The sequence below is a fragment of the Bos indicus x Bos taurus genome, chromosome 29 (assembly GCF_003369695.1).
Source record: "Bos indicus x Bos taurus breed Angus x Brahman F1 hybrid chromosome 29, Bos_hybrid_MaternalHap_v2.0, whole genome shotgun sequence".
Classification (NCBI taxonomy): domain Eukaryota; kingdom Metazoa; phylum Chordata; class Mammalia; order Artiodactyla; family Bovidae; genus Bos; species Bos indicus x Bos taurus.
The window spans coordinates 40,749,910-40,769,509 of NC_040104.1; the positions used below are offsets into that span (position 1 = coordinate 40,749,910).

The 19,600-nt window shown below is 37.4% G+C and overlaps 1 protein-coding gene across 8 annotated transcripts in view; it reads right to left on the reverse strand.

The window, feature by feature from the left end:
- The window catches only part of DLG2 (discs large MAGUK scaffold protein 2), a 2,318,993-nt gene that overhangs the window by 1,819,211 nt on the left and 480,182 nt on the right, over nucleotides 1-19,600 (reverse strand). The gene's annotated exons all lie outside the window — the stretch shown is intronic.

Sequence of the window (19,600 nt, forward strand, 5' to 3'; positions counted from 1 at the left end):
ATAAATAAAACTGATATTATGTTCTATATACTATGTGCAGCAATATACGCCATTGATAGGTTTATCATCAACGTATTTATTGCCATATTTACAAGTACAGGAGAAATCTTTGAGGATGATTTTTTGGTGCAGTGCTGAAAGAAATGAGGTATGTTATTTCTACTCTTACCAAGGCCAAAGAAACTATTCTTTGCTTTGTTGTATTACTCTAAATCCTGGGGTTTTGGAATCAGGCTTTCTCAGCAGCTGGTTTTTCAGATCCCGGTAGGAACCATCTGAGAAGCCTCCAAAGCCAGAGGCAGACCTGGTCTCTCCTCTGGGTTCCCCGAGGACCCTGATACATCCTGTATCCCTGTGAGACCACTTGAGCCAAGTAACAGAAAGATGTGTTTACTTATCTCCCCTTCCAGACTGTGAACTAGTAGTGAAGATCTCTCTAGGGCATTTCATAGAACCAGAGAAAGTAAAGTTGGACAAGATAGATTTTAGAGGCCTTTCTTGTCAGATCAGAGACTGAGGTGCAAAGAATTGAAACCAGGAGCACAGAGATTTAACATTCTAAACCAGTTGCCAGGCAGTACTTTTCATATAAGAGATATTTCACTTATGAGATACATAAGAAATGTCTCAGGCTAACCTATTCTTTTGTTGTAACTCCTATAAATTCAATACTAATTGGCCTTTTAGAGAAAATGAAGTGCTTTCTTTTAACCAGCAATACAGCTCCATCCTGTAATAAGAGCTCTGATTAGTGCTAAAAGGGGAGGAAATGATTACAACAAAACTTTTTTATCTCTTATTTTATTGCACACTCAAGTATAATACATAAAAATTACTAACAATATTAGCAATAATCATATAAACCACAGATGTGATTTACTGAATTACTAAATATGCTAAAGATTATTCTGGATTCAGTATTTTATCACTCATTGCTAAAACAAATATGGACAGAAGTATTGTTATGCCCATTTGACAGAAGAGAAAACTGAGGCTCACAGAGGGTAAAAAACTCATCTATAATTTATCCTACAGGAAAGCAGCATAACTGAGACTGCATCAAAAATCTGACTGACTCTGCAGCCCATGCATGCTCCTTCTATGAGAAGCTCATATTTTCATTTTCTGTTTAATGGAGCTTAAGACATGTCATCAACTAACATGATTTCATCTTATCAATGATCCTAACATGTCTAATTTAACTGGAACAAAGTATTGGATTCAGTACTTGTGCTAAGAATCTTATTTTGTGATTTGTAAGCTTTTCAGAGCAACCTTTATTTAGGTGATTTATTTTTAAGGCATCACTAAATTCTGAAATGCTGTTTGAGTGATTATTGATAAAGTCACCATAAAATACACTTACATCATCAGTCTCCAGGCTCAGTATTCTTGTTTAAATCAAAATATGACATAAAGTACCAACAGGGTATATAAGGTGCCCTGGACTGGTGTCAGGTGACCACAATTTCAAGCTAAGCTCTACCACGTGCCTGCTGCCAGGAGGTGCTGTGAGTCTGGTAGTCACATCCGTAAAACAGAATTAGTATCTTGCCTAATTCACAGGGCTCTCCAGGTGGCTCATTGGTAAAGAATACTCCTGCCAGTGCAGAAGATGCAGGTTCAATCCCTGGGTCGGGAAGATCCCCTAAACAAGGAAATGGCTAATCCACTCCAGTATTCTTGTCTGGAAAATTCCATGGACAGAGGAACCCAGTGGGCTACAGTCAATGGGGTCACAGAATCAGACATGACTGAGTGACTCAGCATATACAAATCCATAGGACTGCTCTCAGATGATAAAGATTTGCTTCAGATAACTATCACAATTTGCAAGGACTTTATGAAAAAGGACATGCAAAGTAAAAGGACAATTTTATTCTCCTTTTCTGATAGGATAAGTCAGATAAATATAATTTACCTACATATAAAGATAAGCTTTTTGAAATGTGAAAGCATTATTAAAATGCTAGCTATTATTTCTAATTATGAGAAATCATATCAAATAATGTTAGTGGTGAAGAATGTGTCTTTTGTAGTAATTCATAATAGTTATTAGTAGTAATAGTAGTAATAATAAGCTCTTTTTATATCTAGATAATGTATATTTTTATGGAGCACATGGTAAAGAGGCAAAATTTAATAAATAAGTGAGCTGTGCTTAGATGTAGGAATATGAGTACTCATAAAATGTGATGGGGGGCATAAATAAGGAGTGTTTAAACTTCTATGGATATATACCATGGAGTAAAGAAAGACAGAACTCTCTCGGAGTTTCTTGTCTCACTATTACCTGAGTTTCAGATATTAAGGCCTTCTCATTGCTGTTTTGAAAGTGAAAGTGTCCAACTCTCTGCGACCCCATGGGCTACTGCAGTCCACCAGGCTCCTCTGTCCATGGGCTTCTCCAGGCAAGAATACTGGAGTGGGTTGCCATTCCCATCTCCAGGGGATCTTCCTAACCCAGGGATCAAACCTGGGTCTCTTCCATTGCAGGTTTCTTTAACGACTGAACCACCAGGGAAGCCCATTGGTGTTTTAACCATGAAAATTAACAATATGATCACACACAATATGTGATCATATTTTTAATTGGTGCTTTAATTACGAAAATTAACAATATGATCACACAGGGACAGATAACATAAAAAGGCCTACTGAAGACAGATGCTATGAAAATATATATTATTTTGTAATCTACAGTGTGTGACTAGAAAAAAAAAAGATTGGAATAGAAGTTGGGATCTTAGATTTCATTAGTGTCTCCATGAATCTATTTGTGGAACTTTGGGAAAGTTACTTTAACACTTCAAACCTCATTTTTCTCACTTATAAACTGAGAGGATTTTATTTGATCCACTCCTATATCTACCCATGTGAGTGCCGCATGTGTGCTCAGTCACTTCAGTCCTGTCTGACTCTTTGTGACCCTATAGACTGCAGCCTGCTAGGCTCCTCTGTCCATGGATTCTCCAGGCAAGAATACTGGAGCGGGTTGCCATCCCCTTCTCCAGGAATCTTCCCAACCCAGGGATCAAAGCCTGGTCTCCTGCATTGCAGGCAGGGAGTTCTTTACAGCTGAGCCACTGGAGAAGCACATAGCCACCTATATTCCTCCCAATAATCTAATCTGTTTCCTCCTCCAAAGAGGCACATCCTCAGTTGAGGATCCCTATCATTCTGATCCACTGTTAGCACAGGATGTGGTTACTTCTCTGTGAGTTTGCATGATAATAAAGGTTAAGAGCTACTGGACCAAACACTCTCACAAGAGTTTTCCACTCAGCGTCCTTACTGAAAACCCCAACCTCAGGTTTTACCTACCCCTTTATTCTACTTCTAAAGAAGACAGAATCTAACATGGGTCAAGGGAACTGTCACAGCTAGGGAAGAAAAAGGTTAAAAATTCTCTTTTTCTTCTCCATCTTTAGTATTTTCTCTCTAATATTTAATGCGGGAAACAAAACAGAGTTTGGGGTTATTGGCTATGGGCTTCCCTGGTGGCGCAGAAGGTAAAGAATCCACCTGCCATGTGGGAGACCTGGGTGTGATAACTGGGTTGGGAAGATTCCCTGGAGGAGGGCACAGCAACCCACTCCAGTATTTTTGCCTGGAGAATCCCCAGGCAAAGGAGCCTGGGGACAGAGGAGCCTGGCAGGCTACAGTCATAAAGAGTCAGACACGACTGTGCGACTAAGCACAGCACAGCCCTTAGAAGGCCAGCAAGAATCAGTATAAATACTAGGGGAAAGGACACTCTCTAGTCTATTTTTAAGTTAATTTCTTAGGTCAAAAATCAAGAGGAAACATTAGAATTCCCTCAATGGCCAGTCTCTCTCCAAGTTAGAGTTTAAGGTAGAAGTTGGTGACAAATTACCCTAAAGACAGATTTCACTTTCCCTTCTCCCTCTCATCCATCGACACTGAATATTTATGCCTCTAGACTGTTGATATATGACTTGACCAGAATTTAGGGATTTGAAAAGCTAACTCTGAAAAACATGTTTTCTTAAGAGCAAAACTATCTATTGAGTTTTGGTCTTTTTAAAATATTATGCTGTCTCCAGCTCTCTCATCTTCGTTGGTTGTCTTTTTCTGACTTTAATTATCTTGACATATTTCATTCCAGAATATCCTGAGCAAATGAGCCAAATATGCTGGACAATTACATCTCAGATTGATTATATAAATATCTAACCACAAAGAATTTCAAGAAAATGCTATAAAGATTTTTCACTCAACCCATTCCATCCCCAGAGAGAGTAGAAATTTTTTGTGTATCAGAGGCTTACATTTGTTACAGTGTTTTGGAGTTTAGATCAGTCCTGGGCATTCACTGGAAGGACTGATGTTGAAGCTGAAACTCCAATACTTTGGCCACCTGATGTGAAGAGCTGACTCATTTGAAAAGACTGATGCTGGGAAAGATTGAGGGTGGGAGGAAAGGGGGACGACAGAGGATGCGATGGTTGGATGGCATCACTGACTCAATGGACATGAGTTAGGGTAAACTCTGGGAGTTGGTGATGGACAGGAGGCCTGGCATGCTGTGGTTCATGGTGTCGCAAAGAGTTGGACACGACTGAGCTACTGAACTGAAGTGCCTGTATGGGCTTCCCCAGTGGTAAAGAATTCGCCTGCCGATGAAGATCTGATCCCTGCGTCAGGAAGATCCCCTGGAGAACCAAAGGGCAACCCACTCCAGTATTCTTGCCTGGGAAATCACATGGACAGAAAAGCCCGGTGGGCAACAGTTCATTGGGTCGCAAAAAGAGTTGGACACAACTGAGCAACTAAACAACAACAAAGTGACGTTTTAGTCATTTAATTCTCAGAACAAGTTTGTGTGTGGTAGAATAAGAACTGATATACCCAAATAAAATTTTGACCTAAATGCTTCATTCAAAACAGCATGTTCTTCTAAAAGCAGAGAAAAAAACTAAAAACCTCTGTTGTTCTATTCATAATAAAATGATTCTCATAATCATAGAATTTTTTCCTGTGTTCAGAAGCGTCATATAATAGTACTATATACATATTCTTCACTTATTTACTCAGCCACTCATTTCTCATACATGCTTGGTATATATAGAGATAACAGAATTCAGAGATATTAAAATTTAAATCCTCTCTTAAAATGCACCCAATATTTTAGGAGATATAATGCAACATGTTACTTTTAAAACAGGATTAAAAACTAGGACCACTCATTCATTTATTCATTTAGTCAACAAATATTCATTAATAAATTAGTTATTGTATTATTTAGAAATAAGGATATATCAAGACTCAGTCTATGTCTAGAGAAGTTCTCAATCGAAGAAAAAGGGCCACTAATAATCATGAAATTATTATATAATGAAAGCTGGTATATGGTATACCATATGATATAAATAAAAAGTGACATGGACAGAGGAAAAAGATGTATCTCATCCATTTTTAGGATCAAGAGTAAGGGATGAGCAAGGACCCTGAAAAGTGGTGCAGAGAAACTGAGGCCAAAGGCTAGACTCTTGAACTGTGACTGACTGAGTCAGGTATGGCTTTATAGAGAAGATACTTCATTTTTCTAGTGAAGATTTTAGGAGTGAAAGGATGAGTAGAGGGCCTTCCAGGAAAAGGGATGCCATGCACCAGCTGATAGTGAACCAAGGTGTCCTTGGACTTGGTGAGGAAACCCCTTGATTTTGGGTCACAGAAACCTTGGAATGAGGGCAAGTATGATTCTATGCTACAGGGAAAGCAGACTTTAGCCATTCCCCTCGTTTATTTCTACTTCACAGCTTATGGACAGCAGGGAGTCCTGCCACAGAGTGGACCTAGAGGGATCCAGGCTTGATCCTATAAAAACAAACAAAAACTCAAGAGGTTCTCCTGAGTTTGGTCTCTGGAAAAGCACATAAGGTATCTTTCCCATCTTTTCCGAAACTCTCAGGTGTTTGACAGATAAAGAAAAAGAGATTAAAACATGATGTTTCCAAGGGGCAAAATTAACTGCCATGGCAGAACTAAAATGACTGTACTACTGTATTTCCAAATACATTGTGAGATGTAAAGTATGGTATAAATGTAAGGAATAATTACATTTAAAGGATGAATTATTGTAAACATCATTATTTAAGAATTAATGCTTAGTCCATTCTAAAGGAGATCAGCCCTGGGTGTTCTTTGGAAGGAATGATGCTAAAGCTGAAACTCCAGTACTTTGGCCACCTCATGTGAAGAGTTGACTCACTGGAAAAGACTGATGCTGGGAGGGATTGGGGGCAGGAGGAAAAGGGGACGACAGAGGATGAGACGGCTGGATGGCATTACCAACTCAATGGACGTGAGCTTGAGTGAACTCCGGGAGTTGGTGATGGACAGGGAGGCCTGGCATGCTGCGATTCATGGGGTCACAAAGAGTTGGACATGACTGAATGACTGAACTGAACTGAAAATTACTAGAAAACACATTTGCTGACTAGTGCTGCACTCAATATGCCAGCAAATTTGGAAAACTCAGCAGTGGCCACAGGACTGGAAAAGGCCAGTTTTCATTCCAATCCCAAAGAAAGGCAATGCCAAAGAATGCTCAAACTACCACACAATTGCACTCATCTCACACGCTAGTAAATAATGCTCAAAATTCTCCAAGCCAGGCTTCAGCAATACGTGAACCGTGAACTTCCAGATGTTCAAGCTGGTTTTAGGAAAGGCAGAGGAACCAGAGATCAAATTGCCAATATCCACTGGATCATTGAAAAAGCAAGAGAGTTCCAGAAAAACATCTATTCCTGCTTTATTGACTATGCCAAAGCCTTTGAGTGTGTGGATCACAATAAACTGTGGAAAATTCTGAAAGAGATGGGAATACCAGACCACCTGACCTGCCCCTTGAGAAATCTGTATGCAGGTCAGGAAGCAACAGTTAGAACTGGACATGGAAAAACAGACTGGTTCCAAACAGGAAAAGGAGTACATCAAGGCTGTATATTGTCACCCTGCTTATTTAACTTATATGCATAGTACATCATGAGAAACGCTGGGCTGGAAGAAGCACAAGCTGGAATCAAGATTGCCAGGAGAAATATCAGTAACCTCAGATATGCAGATGACACCACCCTTATGGCAGAAAGTGAAGAGGAACTAAAAAGCCTCTTGATGAAAGTGAAAGTGGAGAGTGAAAAAGTTGGCTTAAAGCTCAACATTCAGAAAACGAAGATCATGGCATCTGGTCCCATCACTTCATGGAAATAGATGGGGAAACAGCGGAAACAGTGTCAGACTTTATTTTGGGGGGCTCCAAAATCACTGCAGATGGTGACTGCAGCCATGAAATTAAAAGATGCTTACTCCTTGGAAGGATAGATAGCATATTAAAAAGTTATGACCAACCTAGATAGCATATTAAAAAGCAGAGATATTACTTTGCCAACAAAGGTCCATCTAGTCAAGGCTATGGTTTTTCCAGTGGTCATGTATCGATGTGAGAGTTGTACTGTGAAGAAAGCTGAGCACTGAAAAATTGATGCTTTTGAACTGTGGTGTTGGAGAAGACTCTTGAGAGTCCCTTGGACTGCAAGGAGATCCAACCAGTCCATCCTAAAGGAGACCAGTCCCGGGTGTTCGTTGAAAGGACTGATGCTGAAGCTGAAACTCCAATATTTTGGCCACCTCATGCGAAGAGTGAACTCATTGGAAAAGACTCTGATGCTGGGAAGAATTGGGGGCAGGAGGAGAATGAAGGGGATGACAGAGGATGAGATAGCTGGATGGCGTCACCGACTCGATGCACATGAGTTTGGGTGAACTCCGGGAGTTGGTGATGGACAGGGAGGCCTTGTGTGCTGCAATTCATGGGGTCGCAAAGAGTCGGACACACCTGAACAAGTGAACTGAACTGAGTAATATATGCTTTAGTATAGTTACATAAATTTCAAAAAATTGGGGGAAAAACACAACTCTTTGGGATAACTTCAAATCATTGCAGCTATATAATGTGTATGTATACATTCATCCATACATACATATTTGTGTATACACATATGTATATAAATAATTGTACTTAAAGAAATAAAGATTTTCATCCAATTAGTTTCCTAATATGCCATAAAGATGCTTTGCCACCCATGAACTACAGCTTGCCAAGCTCCTCTGTCCATGGGACTTCACACTCAGGAATACTGGAGTGGGTCACCATTTCCTTCTCCAGGGCATCTTCCTGCCCCAGGGACAAAACTTGTGTCTCCTGGCATTGGTGGGCAGATTCTTTACCAGTAAGCCACCAGGGTAGCCCCACAGGAAATTTGGGCAGGCCCAGAAAGAGAAACTCCCTAAGACCAACAACAGTGATGACCCAGGGTCTATTACTAAACTCTCTTGTCTCAGTTATGACGATTAAAAGAATTAATACAAGTGCTTAGAATTATTTCTAGACATAATCAACATTACATAAGCGTCAGCTATTTTCTTTGTTTTTGTTATTATCATTATGATGATGCCAGGCTCAGAGAGCAAAAAATATGACAATCCCAGGGTAATAACTTTCCATTCTCCTTTTTTTAAATTTCCCTACCGTACTTCAAATCTGGAGGGATCAACAACCAACTAGCAAATGAGAAATAAGAAAAAAAAAAAAAAAAAATACCTAGCCCTACCTATAGCATTACCCCAAAGCAGACACTCTATCTGAAGACCCCATAGTAAGAAAAAGAGAATATTTAATCAGGAAAAGTGTTCAGAGTTCTGATTACTATTTGAGACTGGACAATTTTAATTACTTAATTGAGGCTGTATTTGTGATTTTAAGTGGCTGTAGGACTTTTAATTCTTTCCAAGTACCTGGAAAGTCATGGACTGCTTGAGTTTTCATCAAGACAGCAAAGTAGGGATCACTGACACTAAGAAGCTTTAAATAAACAATTTTGTATAAAATAAGCTACAAGGATATATTGTACAATACAGAAAATACAGATAATATTGTATAAAAACAGTAAGCAGAGTATAATCTTTAAAAATTGTGAATGACTATATTGTACACATATAATACACAATATCATTCATCAACTCTACCCTGATTTAAGAAGTTTTAAAGTAACAAGAGAGAGCCCAAATAAGATTTCTAGTACTACATCCTGCTTGTTCAAGATATCTACTACAGATAATAAACCCGCTCATGGTCAGCATTAACATTTGTCATTAAATTTGGGGCTTAATTCCTCAATATTCAACTTTATCCCTTCCTGGGCTTATCTTTGTACTCGCTTCCTTTCATTAATATTTTCTCAGGTGTCAAAGATGTTTAAAATGAGTTGGCCTAACTAGTTTCTTAAGAAATCCTTAGTAAGATTAACATTGTGCTGGGAAATCATACATTCAGCTCTTCTGCAAATGAGAAAAATGCTGCTGACCCATTCTCCAAAGGATGCTGAATGCTGAGAGAGAGAGTTTTTCAGGAGACAGTGATGGCAATGCTGAGTCATGATCACGTTTTCCAAAATCTCTTGTGACTCTCCAAGCAGGCATTTGCCTGGGTTAGCAGAGGTGCTAACCAGTACATAAGAGGATGAAATATGTCATGTTAAAATCTTTTCTAATCATTTGGCTACCTGGATAAATTAACTATGATGAGTTATATAAGCTCTGAATGTTCAAAGCAGACCACATTTGAATATTTATCATATATGAGTGTCACTGTTGGAACTTATTTTATGGCATCAATGGAGAGAGGGCCCTGGAAGAAGGCATTTCCCAGGTCTATAATAAAATAATATTTATTGAGTACTATTAGATGCCAGGTACTTGAAGTGAGTTGTTAGTTCATTCTAATATTAAATTACTTATCCTGAAAAGCAGTGGAAGAAAGCGTTTAAAACAATGAGGAATCCAAGGTTTTAGAATCCATATTTAGAATGCTAAATCTGTCACTTTTTAGCTCTGTGAATAAGTTTCTTAGACTCTGTGAATTTCAGTTTTCTCATCCATAAAGTGGAGAGAATAATACCCAGTTTAAAGGATTATTATTAGGATTATATAAAATAATAATGGAATATATTTAACCCAGGGTCCAATATACATTCTAATCAGAAGTGTATTTATTTATATAATAAAATATATTTATTAATTAGAGACATATAAGTTAATAAGATTAATACTTATTAAACAGAGATTTTCCCCCTATCCCACTTGGCTTCTCTAAACCTATTTTCTCACCCCAAGTATAAAATAGTATGCATCTCACAAATCTCACATGTTCACTATGAAAATTAAATGAGAAAAACTATGAAAGTGAAAGTTGCTCAGTTGTGTCCGAGTCTTTGCAACCCCATGGACTGCCCATGGAATTCTACAGGCCAGAATACTAGAGTTGGTAGCCTTTCCCTTCTCCAGGGTATTTTCCCAACCCAGGGACCAAACCCAGGTCTTCCGCTTATACAAAAGTACTTTACATACATCAGGAATTTTAAATCTAAGTTTTCAATTTAAGTTGGAAAGAACATCTGAAATACTGCAACAGTTTTAGGATGACTAAATTTGGGAGCTAGAATTGACTCTGCAGTCTGGAATCACATATTTGAAATAATTGGTCTGTAAATATTTCTAAGAAATATATTATATTACAAATTTTGTGGAAGCATCTTCTGATAATCCCTGAAGCTCTAGAAATCTCCAAAGTTGAATTATTGCTACGTAGTTAGATTCAATAGAGTAATTTAAGCTTCTAAACACGAGATTAAAAATACAGTCTTGTAAAGTACTTTAAATGACATTGATATTTGCATGCTGTCACTGCATCCTACTGACATAATAAGATGAGACAAGTGAAATGAACTACAATTGTACTTTTCTCCTTGCAAGAAAAAAACTTTGAACATTATCTACTACCATAGTCCATGAATACTTTTCATTGGTAGATCTATTATATCATAAACTACAAACTCCTGTGGAAACAAAGCCTGTGATTTTTAAAATAAGCTACATTTTTCTTCCTGACACATTTTAAAATTCATCTGTAAAAAACACCTCGTTTGAATAAACAGCTAATGAAAAATATCTAAAATCTCAGGTCTGCCAAATAAGGCCCATCCTTTGAGGAAAGAAATGCCATTCAGAAACAAGATCAAAGCAATTCATTTCTATTTTCACTGCTACCATAGAGACAAAGAAAAAACAGTGAAGAGTTTTAGCTGACTTAATTCTTCCTGAAATTTATAATTAACTACACAGGAAAGGGGACAATTACCATATTTCTAAAGAATAAAGGATTTAAAAAGTTGAGCTTTTGATAAGACATAATTATAACCTATTAAGTATGCAGTTCATATCAATTTGTTCTTATAATCTTCTTGAGTTTCCAAAAATTGCATTTATATTGGACAGTGTTTTATGAAAAGTACACACAGAATGCCATCACTTTAAATGTAGCTACTTCTCTCTTGTCAGAGGTTTTTCTCAGATATTAAAAATTCTGCCAAAGCCTAACACAAAGATAAGGGGGGTAGATGGATATTATTTTTGTATGTGCCTTGTCTTTCTGACACCTATGAATATATGTTTTTGGACAAATGTTAATCAATGAAAGAATGTTCAGGCTTTTGTAGATCAGGCACCATAGCCAACATCAAGCAGTCAGCCAGGAAGAACTAACAATTAGACCTGTCCTCGATTTAAATAGAACTTCAGATTGCTAAGCAAATTACATGTGTGTTAATTCAGGACAGTTTTATTTTAAAGGACTAGCAAGAAAGCACTATAGCTTGAAATCCTAGAGGAGTCATAACAAAGACCAGGGAGGGAGAATTTCTTTTTTTTTTCCTAAAAGTATGTTTTCATTTATGGTGTCTTTAGCAAAGGATTTTCAAGTACTTTTTATTAGCAAGAAAATCTCTAACTCCTCTTGACATTTTCTATTTAGAACTATATTTGAAAATAAGTAATTTTTTTGGAGATACCATAAATACAATGTGATAAATTATATATCTCTTTGTAAAAGTATGAACTATAGGAGAGGTAAATTTTGTTTTAATACTATTATTTCAACTGTGTCTTATGGACCAAAACAATTCTTGCTGATATGGGTAATAAATGATATGACTTGTATCTTTAAAATTGACTTTTGGAATTTTAAAAAATATGTGCAAGTGGTCTTCAGGGAGAATCTCTGTTGTCACCTTTATTGCTACGTGGAAAAGTGATATATTTGATTATTCTGAGGCATTTCTGTCTAGGGTTTTCAGAATAATTTAAGAACATATTTGAAAATGACTAAAAATTTTAACTCCTATCTCAACCCCAAAATAACAGAATACCTATTTGGGGCTCTGTTTGCATAGTGCTGATGTCATCTTTATAGTTAGTTGGATAAATTCCAAGCAGTAATCATTATTATGTTTTTTTAAGTTCCTTTTAGAGGCTACTTGGGGTAAAACCATTCAATGGTATTGATACATTTTGTTCTCTAAAATGCAAAGCAATGCTAAAAAAAAAAAAAAAGGCAGAAGTGCTGTGAACTTACTTTCCGTTCCTAGACAAGTTTGTACCCTGAAAGCTGAATGCAATCTAATGCATCCTGCTTTGGGGGGGGAAAAAACAACTTTTATTATTTCTTCAATTTTTTTATGACCAAGTGATTTAGGACAATAAAGCCACTTTTAAATTTTCTATTGTACAACTTTAAGACAAATTGTAATGTTTTAAACTAAAATATACTATATAATCTAAAAATTATTAGACCTTTATTAGTATAAATGTATTATAAATACTAAATATAATTTCCCCTAAAACTAGGTTAAGTATCATATCATACAGAATCTCTGAGAAGCTAAACAGATATAAGTTGGCCTTTTTTTTTACCAAACTGAAAATCTGATCTGGCTGCTTTAGCTTTTATGTAATATTAACACAAATGTGCTACTGACCTACAAGTATTTTAAATTTGACACTTAAAGGTTTAAATGATGCTCATTTAAGCTGCTTTATCAGAGATGTGATACAGTTGCCATTATTCTTGGAGCATGTGAGGACTTTTACCTCTTTTATCCCATTTCCTTTGTACTAAAATGACATTTCAAGTATCATTTCAGGTCTGGCAATCATTCACAGAGAAGTTCACCAATCACCTGTCAACTGAACATTCTATTGATCAGAATACAAAGATACCTTTCACCAGTATTTCTTGTGAAGTACATGCTATATAAACATACACATATGTGTATGTATAAGTTGTAGGAAGGAAGTGCTTCCATCCACTTCCTTCCTAGTTCATTTACTTAGTCAGCAATGTCTACCAAATATCTGTTACATGAAAGAATCAATCAACACTTACAGTATACCTGTCAGCACCATACTAGATCAGTGGCTATAAACCTGACTAATAACTTCCCCATCACCTTCAAAGACATCACATTTTAGCAAGAGATAGGCACGTGTAAAAACTGATTGTCCTGGATGATGACTATTACTCAGATAGGGGCTTCCCTTGTGGTTCAGCTGGCAAAGAATACGCCTGCAGTGTGGGAGACCTGGGTTTGATCCCTGGGTTGGGAAGATCCCCTGGAGAAGGGAAAGGCTATCCGCTCCAGTATTCTGGCCTGGAGAATTCCATGGACTATACAGTCCTTGGTCAAAGAGCTAGACACGACAGAGCGACTTTCACTTTCACAGAGACACAGATCTCATACTTAGGACACAAAGATTGACTAGCTCAGTTCAGGAGAACAGTATCAAGGAAGATATTTACAGAGAAATCTGCATTTGAGTTGAGTCTTAAAGGTTAAAAAAAGCTTATTAAGAAACCATAGGCTAGAGAGTTGAAAGGCATTCTAGACAAAAAGAAAAGCAGGTATATAGAAACAGAATAGAATTCAGATTGTTTGGGGAACTAAATATAATTGACTACAGTTAAATCTAAGGCATGAAGAGTGATGGGATCAGAGACAGGAAAGTTAGACAAGGGCCAGAGGAAAGAGGCCCATGTATATGAGGTTAAGCTAGTAAACTTTATCCAATAAGCCAATTCTTAAATCCAAGGGTGCAAAAGCAACTGAGTATACAAATCATCTAGTTATCTTGCTAAAACACAAGTTCTGACTCAGTAGTTCTAGCAAGGGACTCAAGATTCTGCATTTCCAACAAGCTCTGAAAGGATGCCATTGAAATTGGTCAACAGACCACACTTTGAATAACAAGGAAGTAGGGTACTGGGGGAGAAGGCAATGGCAACCCACTCCAGAACTCTTGCCTAGAAAATCCCATGGATGGGGAGCCTGGTAGGCTGCAGTCCATGGGGTCGCAAAGAGTTGGACATGAGTGAGTGACTTCACTTTCACTTCTCACTTTCATGCATTGGAGAAGGAAATGGCAACCCACTCTAGTGTTCTTGCCTGGAGAATCCCAGGGACAGGGGAGCCTGGTAGGCTGCCGTCTATGCGGTCACACAGTCAGACACGACTGAAGTGACTTAGCAGCAGCAGCAGCAGCAGGGTACTGGGAACTCCTGAAGGGTATTAACCAGAATTGCAACATATATACAAAGTATACACACAGGTATGTGTGTGCATGTATTTTTATTTTGTAAGGAAGGTCCCAGTTAACAGTGTAAAAAATGTAGAGGGGTAAAAGGAGGGGCAAGGTAGGAAGAATGAATGGGAATTGGGATAGATTGAAATTTAGGGGAAAATAAAAACCAAGATCAATTCCCACTTTTCTAATGATGACAATTGGGAAATGGCATTGTGGTAGGATAGAACAACTTGCATTTATCTAACCATAACAACTGAGAAAGGAGCATACCATTCAATGAGCAGATAATAGAGTGGGAGAATGATTTATGCTCAGAGGGCTCCAAAGAATGGTGGTTTTCCTAGAACTTTTGACTTAAGATTACTTAATGGGTAAATAGAACTCTAAATTCTAAGAATTTATTCATTTACTGTCAAACCACTTTTTCACAAAACCTGGTGTCTTCTGAAAGTTTAGTTCAAGAACTGAATTACTTAGATGCAAAGAAATGGATATGTGTATGCAGGAATATTGGAATAGAGGTATTTGGGGGAGAATATTTTCATAGGATTTCAAATCTGGTACTAATTTTGAATGTACACAAGAAAAGGTTAAAATATCTGGTCTCTTTTTCTCATCAATAAACACCTATTAACCTGGGAAAGATTCATGAAAGCCCAGAGGAAATCCCCATTACCATGACTATGTAATAAAAGTTTGCCACTACAGTGGTAACTGACTTGTTGAGTTAGTGATCGTACTTTGAAATTTATCCTTAAATGTCAGATTTCCTAAATAAGAGAAAAGGAAAGAGGAATATAAGGAGGAGAAACAGAAAAATTCGCAGCTATACGGTGACCATACATTGTGTATAGCCACTATACTAAGCCCTATGTATATGTTTATACTTGCTGTCTCGCTTGCCAACAATGTTCTTCCCAAGATCTTCATAAAGCTGGTCCTTTCGAACTTCTCTGACCACCCTATCTAACATAGCCCTGCTCTCTTTTATACTCATCTGTCTCTATATTCCACTTCTCAGCTTTTTAAATTATAGCAGCTACTGCTGCCATGTTTGCTATCTGGGTGCCTATTAAGAGCCAGTCTCTTCACTCTGTCACGGAAGTTCTCTGAGGGCAGGGTCCCTGTCTGCTTTATTCACTGTTCCACCTCTACTGCTTACAGTACTGCCTGGCACATGTATGCACTCAGCAAATATTTGTGGAGGCAATGAATATTGTATTTAATCTTCACAACACCCCTCTGAAGTGCTTATTATTATTTCATTTTACAAATAAAGAAACTGAGATTTAGTTTAAGTAATTTGGCCCAGACAGCAGAACTAGTAATTGGCAGAACTAGGACTCCAGCAAGAATCTGACTCCAAAAGCTATGCTTCTGAATCCTATACTGTGCAGCCACTCTAAGCCAAATTGTTGTACATGTCAAATGCTGTCCAAATACCCAATACTCAGTTTTCTGGGATACCTAATAATTATAAGGCCAATTTGCTTGGGTCCCTGTAATTAACATAAAATTAGTTCTAACACATAGATGGATACAGCTCTCATTTTTTTCCACCTCCCAGTATGTTAATGGTATAAAAGATTTCAATTTACTCTAGGATTTCCTCCTTTCAATAATTTTAGTCATCCTTTCCATATCTAAAGTATTTTATAATTTTTAAATAAACTCATTTGATTCTCTACAATAATCCTGTGAAGGAAGTACGCATAAGTCAGTTTTATTATCCCCATTTCAGACTTGAGAAAATAAGACTCAGGGAGAGTAAACTGAATTTTCTAAATTTACTAACATAATAAATGGCAAATCCACATCTATAACTTTATTTTCTGAACCTGGGTCAAACACACATTCCCAAATTGCCTTTGGTGAAACATGCATATGTGCAATGAGATAGGTCTCTCAGAAAGCTGTAATCATTGATAATCTGCTTTAAGAAAATCTTATGTACAAACATTCAGATGAAAAAATGGGTAAATAATAAAAGGAAGTGATAAATTACCTTATACTTTATAAAGACAGTTATGCATTTAAAAAATTTTGAACACAATAAATGTACGTAAATGTTATTTGACTTGCAAAATGTGATTTGCACTTGTTTCCTTTGCAAACCCACAGTTATCTCATAAAATAAAATTTACCTAAATCCTCCCAAACTCACAGCTCTTCATAACACTCATAGCTTTTACTCACAGTGTCAAGAAAGGGCTGATGTTGTGAATAACATCCTGGTAATCAGGTTTGGCAGGAAAGACTATTTACTACAGCTGTATCAACAGATGACTGGTATGATTCATATGGTACATTCTTATTCCATTTCTAAAAGTTTACTTTTACAAGCTAGATATGTGTCCAAAAAATACAAACCTACAATTAATTATGAATAACTTTAAATTAACCATTATGTGGGTGCATTATTTTTATTTAATTAGATGTTTAGGTTGAGAGGAACCAAATCCAAAATGTAGTATCACGAGTATGTTTTAACTACATTATAAACGTGAAGTTACTTAACCAAGAGACAATGACAGTGGATAGGAGCACGGACATCAGTGACAAAGACCCGGGTTTGAATTCCCTCTAGGAAACGGCCTTGCTGTTTCTTCAACGGTCTAAGGAGTAGAGGAGTTAAGTTGTCTCCGTGTCAGAAATATGTCCCAGGTATTACATATACCAAATCTAACTGGAGATTTTAGGAAAGGTTATGGCATGAACAGCCAGACCTGGAAGATAAGTAAGACTGAGACAGATGGCTGAGGCCATCTAGACAGAGGACTAGTAAGTGCAAGTCTCCAAAGCAGAAACATGGCTAACGCCTTCAAAGACCAGAGTGGAGCCAGCAAGGCCAATGGGCAAATGAGTTAAGGAAGGACAGAAAAAGTAGCATAGATATAGAAGTAGTCTGGTCCATGAATTTTTTTTAAACATTACTGGAGTATAAAATACAAAGAAGAATAATGGAAGATGAGATAGGAAAAGAATTGAAGTGCTAGGTCCAGGGAGATCTACATACTAAGGTATGTCCAGATTCTTGGACAACCACTCATCTTGAATTCAAGCAGGGCCTCCATGTGAGAGTTATGCCATTGGGTGTTTATATTAGATTGATCATTCTGGGAGTTGTATGGAATACTTAATAAAGGAAATTTAAGGTATTATATTAATGTAATTAATATGCTAAAGTGTTTTATGCAATTAAAATGGTTAATCCCAGGTTACTAATGTAGTCATAAAATCTTTTCACATTGGCTCTTGTCCCTTCTTTTCTATACTAAAAGGCCAGAGTTTATTAAAATTTCCCTACTATTAGCTGTATTTCTGCCTCTCTCAGCCACCCAGCAGATTTTTCCTGATCCATTAAGCCTCCTGTTCCAATTTCTGCTAAGTGGGCCTGCCACATTGCAGATGCTTGGTTGAGATGTTATGTATCAGGATCAATGTCACTGGCAGGAAAGATATGAGAAGAGCATCATGAAAAGACAAGAAGATGGGGAGACTGCGGCCCTTCACAGGGCCCCCCACTTGCACCATAATTAAATAAAAGTAACGCACCCCTACAACATAACATGCTAAGTACTCTGTAGTTCTTATTGTCAAAACAATCCTGAAGATACGGACCATTTTATAGAAGAGAAAACTACATTTCAGAGAAGGTCATCTAGTTACTGAAAGGTAAAACCACTATTTTTACTGAACAGGCGTAAGGATGGGCAAAGGGGAATGTGGCAGATAATAGGAGAGAGCTCAAATCGGAGAAATAAAATGGGTGAGAAGTCAGGGCAAACTGGGATTTGAGACCAGGGTTAATGATGGAAGGAAAATTCTATTTCCTTTAAGATAATATCTCAACTTGATTTTTATAACTGGGCCTCTACTCTTTCTGCATCCTTTGTTATCTTGCTACTCACCGTGGATACCGTACATCCAAGCCACACTGGGATATGCCATTCTCCCACTTTTCTCTCTTCTAGCAATCTGTCACATCTGGGACTTGACCTAAAACACTATTTCCCCCATTGTTTCCTCCATTCTGCATAATCAGTCTAATTGTCACTTCCTCAGAAAACCCTTTCCTGATATGAAACCCCTACCTATCCTGTAATCCAACACAGCAGATTCTTTAGGTAGCCCTGTGCTCATTTCAAAGCACCCTACACTTACCTCCTATCACACATTGGTATTTCTATAATTGGTTGTTTTCACATTAGACTAAAAGTTTCACGAGAACAGATTGTTCATTATATCCCCATGCCTTCCAGTGTCAGGCATATATTAAGCCTTCAATAAATACTTGTTAAATGAATAAGATGAATGAATGGATGTGCTGCTTCTATAGCTGCATGAGAGCAGATGCAACTATATAACCACATGAATAAATAGCTTTCTCGATGAAGACAGAGCCACTCAGAAAAAACATTTGTTGCCTCAGTGATTTGTTTCATTTCCTCTACATAGAGCTCTTCTGGAAAACAAAAATTATTTTAGTTGCCCTCAAAAAAAAAAAAAAACCTAAAGTTGGGAATACTTCCATGATTAATATAAGAGTACAACATAACCCCTTTTCTATTAAAAATAATAAATAATACATATTAGCATTAGCAAAAATATCTTTCAAATGGCCAGCAACAGCTATTCCCTTTTAGAAATTCTAAAGGACTGTAACTCTTTTAAAAAGATGGTGGGTTGATGAATACAAAAAGTGTTATTTACAGAACAGATGTAGTATTGACATCAATAAAACCCTCTTTTACGCTGCCTGGTCCACATTTCATTCTGCTATTTGAATTTTATTATGCACATCAACCTGTTACACATATTAACAATTGACAGTACAATCATGTAATTATTTTTTAAATTACAGGAATAACAACATGGGTGTGAGTGCACGCACAGTTGTGTCCAACTTTTTGCGACCCTGTGGACTGTATCCCACCAGTCTCTTCTGTCCATGGAATTTTCTAGGTAAGAATACTGGAGTGGGTTCCCATTTCCTACTTCAGGGGATCTTCCTGACTCAAGGATTGAACCTGTGTCTCCGGATTGGCAGGTAGATTCTCTACCACTGAGCCACCACATTGCAACTATCTTTATAGAT